Genomic DNA, 10985 nt, shown 5'->3' with positions numbered 1-10985 from the left:
GTAGCACCACCGTGCTGGCAGTCCAAGCGCTCTACCAACCGCGCCACCGTGTGTGTGTGTTGTGTGTGGGTGTGTTGTGTGTGTGTGTGTGTCGTGTGTGTGTGTGTGTGTGTGTGTGTGCGTATGTGCACTTGCTGTCGTGTGTTGTGTGTGGGTGTGTGGTTGTGGTGTGTGTGTGGTGTGTGTGTGTGTGTGTGTGTGTAAGAGTCTCGTAGAAATAGCTAGAGAGATGAGATAGATATAGGGGGTAGGTGGCGAGAATTTAATTTTCATGAGTTTGGTGCCTGGTGAACAATAGTTCGTAGGCGAAGGAGTTGCACAAGCTTGCTCTCCGCCTAATGTTTTCAAAGAGTCGCCGGGGATCGATTTTATTGCTATATAATGTTCATTTTTATTCTGGTGTAACAATATGTAAACTATGTCAGTGTACATGTATATCTATCTTTGTATGTGGCTGTCTCCATATCTATCTATCTATCTATCTATTTTATATATATTAATATATATATATATATTATATATTTAGATATTTATATACATATATATATAATTATATATATATATATATATATATATATATATATTAATACTATACTATATATTTATATATATATATATGACACACAGGAAACCCACAGTCGGGGTGAAAAAAAATCGAATAAAGAAGAATCTTATTTGTCGGTTATCAACTGCTGCCCTCTTCAGGAAAGTACCTATATTTAGCCGAAATATAGGATTCTTCTTTATTCGAAGTTTATTTTCTCCGACTGTGGGTTTCTTGTATGTCATTTACAAATGTGCTACTACATTTCTGTTTAGCAAATATATATATATATTATCTATCATATATATATATATAATATACATTTTATATATACATATGTTTATGTATACATTTATATATATATATATATACATATGCTATACATATATATACATATGTATACATGTATATATATCCCTATATATATATTATATATCTATATATATATTATATATATACATATATATATATATATATATATAACTTCATCTATCCGTCCCTGTAGTTATCTATCTGTCTGTCTGTCTATCTTTCTATCTATATTTCCTTCTATCGATGTATTCAACTCTACTTTAATTTCTCTTACATTCACATCTATTATCCCTTAGGTGAACCTTTACCTTCTGCTCGCTTTTTTTTTCATGTCTCCCTTTCTCCTCTTTGTTTTTGAAATGATCCCTTTGGTTTTGTCTCCCCTCCCAACTTTTCGACTATGTCCCCTCTCCATTCCCTTGTTTACTCACTCTTCCCAAACTCTCTTTTCCGCCTCCGCCTGTTCTCCCTCCGCTCCCTCCGTTTTCTCTTCCACTAGGATCACAAAGTCTATTTTCTCACAAATTCTTTCTGTTGTCGTTGCTGTCTTTGATATCAACGTTGTGGATGAGCTCCCTTCAATTTTTTCATTTACTTTTTTCTTAATTTCTTGTCACTTTCCCTTAATCAATGAGACTATAGACGGCTACTCTTCCCATTAATACATCCCAAACCCCCGTAATTCTACTAGAGGACTACAAATGCCTTTGAGAATACCAGCCGTAAAACTCCCATACGATACTAATGGCAATCAATCACAAGTATCAAAAAGTACGGAGAATACATTTTGGTACCACTGTTACGGTTCCCACGACCACTGCTATCACTGACACCACTTTGACACCCAACTCCTTTACCGCCACTGGATTGGTGTTGGATTAACACCACCTTCACCACTAATTCTTTCATCATCACAATTATCGGCTAATATCACTATCATCACTAATTCTTCCACCACTAGCATTTATACCACTAAGATTACTATCAGTACCAATATTGATGCTAACTGTTATCACCATTAAGATTTTATCACTACCCCAGCTTCATCACTTTTGGGTCACATCAAGCATGCCTTCTCTTTCTCTCCTCTTTGTGGCTGGGCTCCCCCCCTTCCCAGGGGCGATCAGGGTATCCACTTTCTCGTTTACCGTAAAAATACTACGCACACGCACACGCACACGCACACGCACACGCACGCACACACACACACACACACACACACACACGCACACGCACGCGCACGGGCACACAGACACACACACACACACACACAAACACACACACACACACACACACCACAACACGCCACTGTACCACACACACCACACACACACACACTACTCACACCACACACAAAACACACGCACACACACACACACAGCACGCCACACACACACACACACAAAAACACACACACACACACACACACACACACACACACACACACACACACACACACACACACACACACACACACACGCGCGCGCGCGCGCGCGCGGTTGGTAGAGTCTCGGATTGTCAGTACGACGGTGCCGGCGGTACCCGTGTCGAATCCTGCCCAGGGCTGAAATTATTTCAGTATCACTGCGTTTCGAGTCGTTACTCCAACTCTCGTGGGCGGGGAGTTGGGTGTGTGTGTGGGTGTAAGGTCATAGCATTACCCATAGATCGGTCTTATGAGCTCTGAGTTCTCTTCCGGGAGGGAAATAGCTGTTGATCATGAGTCCAACACGTGATCCAAACACCAAGGTGAAAACCAAGGTGAATCACACACACACACACACACACACACACACACACACACACACACACACACACACACACACACACACACACACACACACACACACACACACACACACACACACACACAATCTTCTTCTGTACTTACTCTCTTCAATAGTTTCGTATCATCTGCAAAGAAGTTCGTATAACATTTCACACCTTCATCCATGTCGTTTATATAAACAGCAAACATTATCGGAGCTAATACAGAGCTTTGGGGGACTCCACTTATCATATCTTCCCAATTTGAGTTCTTGTCTCTAAGTACTACCCTCATTTTTCTCCCATTCAAGAAATCTTTCATCCATTCCAATAATTTTCCTTGCATTGCACCTATTGTTTCAATTTTTCTTAGTAGCCTTTTGTGTGGTACTTTGTCAAAAGCCTTTTGTAAGTCCAAGAAAGCACAATCTGCCCATCCTTCTCTTTCTTGTATTATTTCTACTAATCTTGAGAAAAAAAGCATATTAAGTTTGTAGTACATGATCTTCCACTTCTAAATCCAAATAGTTTAGGGTTTAGTATATTGTTCTCTTCCAAATATTCCATTTATTTTTTACATCCTTTTCGCATATTTTTGCAACTGTGCTTGTAAGGGATACCGGTCTATAATTTTTTGGGTTTTCTTTGTCTCCTCCTTTATATATTGGTACAATATTTGCATTTTCCAATCCTGTGGGGCTTTGAGTGAGAAGTCAATTATCTTGTGTATTTTGACTATAAGTTCATCTATACATTCTTTCAATATCTAGTTCGCTATTTCATCGGGCCCACATGACTTTCTGACGTCAAGATTCTTTATTTGATCCCTTCTTTCTTTTTGTATCACCGTTATTTCTTTCATTTTAGGGGATCCTTCTCGCTGTCCTTCATCCCAAATTCGTGAGCTTTCAATTGTAAAAACAGACCTAAAATACCTGGTCATTACTTCAGCCATTTTTTAAATCTTCTGTATATTCTTTGTTTCCTTCACACAGTTTCATTCTTTCATGTTTATCTTTTAGTTTGTCATTTACATATCTGTAAAATCGTTTGGGTTGGTCTTTGCATTTGTCTATTATATCTTTTTCGTAGTTTCTTTTTTTCTCTCTACATATATCAACATATTCATTTCTTAGTTTGATGTATGTTTGCCATTTGGTAATTTTTTCATCTTTCCCAGGCTTTGTCTCTTCTATCTTTAGCATCATTACACTTTTTGTTATACCAAAACTTTATGTAAACCCTTTTTTGTTTCTTACTAGGTACATATTTATCTGTTCCTTCCTTGTATTTTTCCTTAAAAATGATCCATTTCTCTCCCATCTTTGTTTCATCATTTGAATTTTTTTCCAAGTTAGCGTTTTGAAAAAATTCTAAGTTTTACAAAGTCAGTTTTGTTGTACATTAATCTTTCTTCTCTGTGTTCCTCATTTCTTCTCACTTCATTTTGTTCCTATTGGTGTCTTATAATTCATTTTGTACACAACTTCAGGCTCAGAAATGAATATCAAGTCTAGTCTCGATGGTTCTTCATTGTTTCTATATCTAATGTTTTCCTTAACCCATTGAGTCAATGTATAGTCAATGATCAAATCCAGTATAATATTGCCCCAGAGTTCCTCTCCACCTTTTATTACCATTTCTTTCCAATTTATTTCCATTTCGTTAAAGTCACTCATGATTAATATGTTTCCTCCATCTCTCAGTATCTCGGATAATTCATTCTTTGTATCTTCCAGTAATTTTGAATTATCGCTAACAGACCAAGCCTTTGTTTTGGGGGGGCACATGTACTACTATAAACTTTCTGCTTTTCATACTTCTATTTTCAACTTTGTGATTATTTCCACGTTTTCTTTACCTTCTGTTGCCTTTATCACATTTAAGCCCTTTCTAGTCAATAACATGACTCCTCCCCCCTGCTTATCCATTCTATTCTTCGACCAATTGTTGTATAATCCTTATCCCGCCATACTTGATTGTATAGGACCTTTCAATTTTGTCTCCACAATTCCCATTATGTCTGGTTTCTCTATTAACAGATAGTTGTTTAATTAATCTATTCCAGAAATCATACCGTCCATGTTAGTGTATGTCACTTTTATTTGTTCTTTTCTTCTCTTTTTTATGTTTCCATTTTGCTGATGTACCATTTTTTAAATCTCAGATCCAGCACTCTCTCTCTCTCTCTCTCTCTCTCTCTCTCTCTCTCTCTGAAAGATAAAAGAAAAGAAAAAATCTGTCTCCGATCTTCTCCTGTTTTTTTTTTGTTTTTTTAGCTTCATTTCTTAGTGTCCTATCTTTCTCTATTTCTTCATCGTTCATTTCCTTTTTTATCCACACATTTTTGTAATTTTCACTGTTTGCTAGTTTTGCCGCTTTTGATAGTATCTCTTCAGCTATCATTTGAGTCCTTAGTTTGATTTTCATTGGCCTATAGTTTTTTCTTTAGAGTATGTACCCATTCTATGCACGTCGTCGATTTCCTTCTCAAACTCCTGACCCTCGTCCTGAACCGCTTTCAGTATTTCCTTCGCAATTTCTTTCTCTTCTTTTTCTCTTTGGTATTTGTGTACATTATTTTTTTTTTCTTTGGTACTGTAAACCACAATGTACTTTTTTTAATCCACGATATCTCTCACCCAGTTTTCCTTTTCTTTGATTACCTTAATTACTGTTTCCTTTGCATTCTTTTCCACCTACTGTTGTACTGTTTCTTTGAAAGAGATTTTTTTCGCGTTCTTGTTTTCACTGATTTTTTATTTCAAGAAGGTCTGTCTCTTTGATTCTCCCAAATTTTCGGTCACTGCTTGTAATTGTTCTTTGACCTCTTCCTTTAATTCTTCGTTTTTGTTTCTATCCTCATTTTCCTCTCTTTCATTTTCTCTCTTAATCATTCTTAGTTCACTTTTTAGATCGTTTAATTCTCTGATCATTTCATCGTTGGTTCTGAGTAAGTTTGACATCTCTAATTGCAAAGCTCTACGGTCTGATTTTAAATCAATCTATCCATCTGCCAAGTCGTTGATGTCTCGGTTCCTTAGTGCCCTGCTAATCCTAGTTTTTCTTTCCGTGCCCATAATATTTTCTATTACTCCCTTTTCCCTCTGAGATCCCGAAAAATCTTTATTGTCATACCTCTGAGTCGTCCTCGGAGTGACGTTTATACACGTTCTTTCAGGGTGGCTCCACTCTACTCATGTCTAATCGTCTCTTTGTTGGATCGTTGATTCTTTATCTCTTCTTTACTTTCTTTCCATTTTGTGCTAAAAACTATTACTGATTTAAGTACTGGAATTAGATACCTTACGGGTCACCGGGGAACACAATGCTATATCCCGAAAGACAACAAGGCGTTTTTTCTGAATCCAACAACCAAAGCGCTAAGTCGGAGCTCAATCGCTGGCCCTCCTTCCTCTTCGACAACGAAGTGTGTGTGTTGTGTGTGTGTGTGTGTGTGTGGGTGTGGGTGTGTGTGTGTGTGTGTGTGTCGTAAGGCATGGGTAGTGTGTTGTGTGTGCAGGGGTGTGTGTGTGTGGTGTGTGTGTGTGTTATGTGTGTGTGTGTGTGTGTGTGTGTGTGGTGTGTGGTGGTGTGTGTGTGCGTGTGTGTGTGTGATGTGGGTGTGTGTGTGTGTGGTGTGTGTGTGTGCGGGTGTGTGTTGTGTGTGTGTGTGTGTGTGGGGGTGTGTGTGTGTTGGGTGTGTGGGTTGTTTTGTGTGTGTGTGTGTGTGTGTTTGTGTGTGTGTGTGTGTGTGTGGTGTTGTTGTGTGTGTGTGTGTGTGGGTGTGTGTGTGTGCTGTTTGTGTGTGTGGTCAGTGTGTGTGTGTTGTGTGTTTATTCTTATTCTAACGTAAATGTTTTTTTCTTTTATTTCTCTTTTTCCTATTACCATATGTTTTTTCTTCTCAAATTTTTTCTTTTACTTTTTTCCTGTTACTTCTGATTCCCATGTACCTCTTCTTGTCTATTTCGCCTCATAATATCAATCATATTAATACTGTGAAATACCTCTTGCGGTTCTGTTGTTAGGCCAATTGCAGACGACTTGATTGAACTTAAGTTTAATCTTGGATTTAAACAACAGTCTTGAGTTCATCAAGACCTTCACCTCTCTCAAAGGTCACCCTTAGCTCATTAGAAACGTCTGAACTTGGTGCAAAACATGGGAAACATGTTATCGTGGCACTAGATTAATCATACATCAAGGCTCTTCCATCTTGGTCCCCTTTCTTCATATTTTCTTCTATATTAGCTCTTCCCTTATTTTATTTTCCTCCATCTCTATATTTTCTCTCACCAGTCTTCCTGTCCGCAACAATTCTTTTTTCAGGTATCCATCCCTCCGCCCCCATTTTCTCGGATTTGTTCCTTCTCCATCACTACTCTTCCCCTTTCCCACCATGTTTTTCATCCCTTTATTGCCAAACATTCCTCTCTTCCCTCTGCTACGATTCTTCATTCACCAACTACTGTCTTTAAACCCCCATCTAAACCACGGCTTTGTTATAGGTTTTGTAAAGTTTACTAGCACCACCCTGCGCTTTCTTGGCCCTTCTTTCCATCTCCTCCTCTCCTTCCTACCCTTATACCTTTCCTCATCTTCACTCTCACACTCCCTCATCCAGGTCCTTACACTTATCTTCACCTTCATTTTCACCTTTACCTATACATTCTCCTACCTTCGCTTTCATCCTAACTCTGATCAAAATCGCCACCCTGACTTTACCGATACCCTCATCTTCATCCTTTTTCTCACCATTGTTCACCATTGTTCACCCTTATCCTAATCTTCTTAGCATCCCCCACACCCTAACACTCATCATTACCCTTACCCTTAACCTCACCCTACCCTCATCCTCATCCTATTCAGCAACATCACCCATACCTTTACCATTACCCCTATCCTGACCCTCATTCTAACCCACATGTACCCTCACCCATACTCTTACCCTCTCATCCTAACTCGAAACCTCACTCATCCCATTACTATTACCATTGTCATTACCATTACCATTTCTATTACCATTACCAATTCCATTACCTTTTACCCTGAACCTTTTCTTAAACCTAACCAGTAGCCTCCACACTAACTCTTACTCTCATCTTGATCATCATCCTCAACATTTGCATCACCCTCACATCTATCCTTACCACTCTCCCTCAATCTTACCCGTCCCTCCTTCTCTTATCTTCATCATTATCCTAACCCTCCCCCTCACCCTTGCCTTCATTCCCATCTTCATCTTTTTCTTTTACCTTCATTCATTACCTTCATCAATTTTACTATACCCTCACCCTCACCCTCATCTCTACCCTCGTCATTTACCTTCACCATTAAACAACTCATTATCAACCTCCTTCTCCCCTTCCCCTTCTCTATTTCGTTGTCTTTGTTTCTTCTTCATTCCTCTCATCCAATTATCCGTTTTGTGATCCCTTTTGTCTCAATCCTCATTGATCTGATTTCTGCTTGTCATTGTTAAGTCAAGACATCTATTCTTCATTTTGAAATATTCATACCCTTCGTTTCCTCTTATTACTAGTTCCATTACTTTTTTCCTTTCATTGTTATAACATGTTTCTCCTCTTCCCTGTTCCACTCTCCTCTACCATTTGCTCTCTTCTCCACAAACTTTTCCTCTTTTCTCTTCTTTCTTTCCTTCTTTCTTCCTTTCTTTCTCCACTATTTTCTTTCTTCATCCTCACTTCCCTTTGATCTCCCTCCTCATTCTTCTTCATTATCTTTTTCTTGTTCATCTCCCTGTCTTATTCCTCTCCTTTTTCATTTCTTCTATACATCCATGACCTCCTATTTTTCCTTTCTCTTCTTCTTTAATCGTCATTATCTTTTCTAATTCTCTAACTTCTCCTTTCCTTCCCCATTTCTCTCTCTCTCCTCATCCTTGTCCCCCAGAGTGGGGTAACAAGTTTTATGCAGCCAATATTTTTTTTGTTTGTAGGGATTTTGCTAACATCCCCTATTGACCAAGTCTCACAGTAGTCTTTTGTGAATGGAAACTAGTTTCCATTCAGAAATGAATGCTGATCACTTTTAAGTTTTACTATCCCTATGTTCTCTGTTATGGACCTCCTTATATTTCTCCTGCATCACCTCTATATCACCCGATTTTTTCGGTGCCGAGTTCTTGCTGACCGAAATCCCTTCTTCATCACTCCATTTTTCTCCCCATTTTATCAACTTTGGTCCTTTTATTCATCTATTCCACTCCCCACATTCCCTCCTCCCATAATCCTTGAACCCATACTCGCCCCTCATCCATCTCATCTCTAACTTCAACCCTCTTTTCCTTCTCCCTCCACGCGTCTCCGTGCCATGTACAGGTCCGATCATTTGTCATGAGAATTGCGTCAATAGTCTCCCACTTGGTTTTTGTGACGATGAAGGAGTGTAGATGGGGAGCCCTAGAATGAGATAGGGTTTTGGCGCGGAAAGGAAATTAGGCCATGGTGGGAAGTATTTCATCGGGAATTAGCCACCCTGGTATCACTGGGGGAAAATATTCGTTTCCAAAAAAGTGGATTCATAGAGGTACTAAGGAGGTATTTTACGTATGACAGTAATACGGAAGGGTAGTAGATGATAGAAAAATAAGCAGCCAATTTTTTTTTTTTTTTTTAGAATGCTGCATAATTTTGGTCCATGGGGATATATCAATAGTCCCTAATAATTGTATTTAAATAACCCATACCGTGACAAAATGTGGGAAGAGAAGAAAGGCGGTTGAAGATGCCAAAAAGGGACAGTGAGTGACAGGGATATGGTGAATGTGGAGAGGGAAGCCATAAGAGGGAAGTGATGGGGTGGGAGAAATGAGGAAGGGACATGAAAGGGAACGGACGGTGGGAGAGGGGGAAATTTGGGTTGCCAAGATATGATAGGGATAGTGGAGATCGAGGCGCGGGGGAGACCATTATAAAGGAAGATGCTATAAGGAGGGACGAAACGATGAAACCTATGATGGGGAAGGAGTTGGCGGCGAGGAGAGGGGGCGAGAAGGATGAAATGGGGATAAGTGTAGTGAGGAAGGAGATCGAATTTGGGAAAAGGAAGGAAGGGGTGACAGTGGTGTAGAGGCCACTAATGGGAAAGGCAGATAGTGAGAAGATAATGAGAAGGCCAGAAAGGGGATGGGGGCGGTGAAGGAGGATGGTAGGGCTAAGTTTAAGAAAGGGGTCGTGTAAAGAGATTAAGAAGCCAAGAAGAGGCTGAGTACGATGGTAAGAGAATGGACGGTAGGGAGATAGGGAGAACATAAGAACATAAGAATGGGTGGAGAGTGCAAGAGTACCATAAAGCCTACACTACCGCAGTTCCATGGTCCATCACCACCTGTCATCCCCATCCATAAAGTTGTCTAAAGCGTTTCTTTAAAAAGCAACCGATAGTTTCAGCGTCTCAATACATGATTACTAAGTTAATTCCATTCATTGACCACCCTATTAGTAAACCAGTTCTTGCCTCTTTCCTTCTTAAAACTAAAATTGTCCAATCTAAATTCATTACTACGTGTCCTATCTGTTGTCTTAATATGATGACCTTTTTGTGTCACCCTTGCTAAAGCTTCTTTGATCACACTTGAAACACCTCTATTAGATCATCTCGTACTCTGCGTCTTTCCAGAGAGTGTAAGTTAAGGTGCCTAAGCCTCTCCTCGTAAGGTAAATTTTCTGAGCCCATGTATCATTTTGGTCATTCTCCTAATTACTGATTCTACTGAGTTGATGTCCATTCTATAAAGACAGAGGATCAAAATTGTACGGCATAGTAAAGGATGGGTTACTAACTAACGCCAGATGGAGTTTGATAACTACCTCTGCACTTCTATTCGTAACCGTCCTAGCAATGAAACCTAATACTCTGTTAGCTGTATTCCTGGCGCTAATGCACTGTTTCCTGGATTTAAGGTCAGAATTCACTAGAACTCCCAAGTCTCTCTCGCACTCAGCATTCTCCAAAAAACGTGTTATGTAAGCTATATCTGTTTTCGGGGTTGTGTAACCCTACGTTTAACACCCTGCACTTTGAGATATTGAAGTCCATTTGCCATTTCAACGACCACGTGAACAATTTGTTAGGATTATCCTGCAGAGTCTCGGCGTCGCCTCCTGACCTAATTAGGCGTCCTATTTTAGTGTCGTCCGCAAACTTACTAACATCACTATCAATCTCACTATCCAAGTTGTTTATGCACACAATGAACACTAAGGGACCCAAAACCGAGTCCTGAGGAACTCCACTGGAAACACTCCCCTCTCTGGATTTTACACCACTTATTGTGATCCACTGTTTTCTGTCACTGATCCAAACTCTAATCCAATCTGACACTTTTCCTCATATA

This window comes from Oratosquilla oratoria, chromosome 18 (assembly GCF_046742065.1).
Source record: "Oratosquilla oratoria isolate Oo_2021 chromosome 18, ASM4674206v1, whole genome shotgun sequence".
Lineage (NCBI taxonomy): Eukaryota > Metazoa > Arthropoda > Malacostraca > Stomatopoda > Squillidae > Oratosquilla > Oratosquilla oratoria.
Note: the sequence above shows the minus strand (reverse complement) of the source record.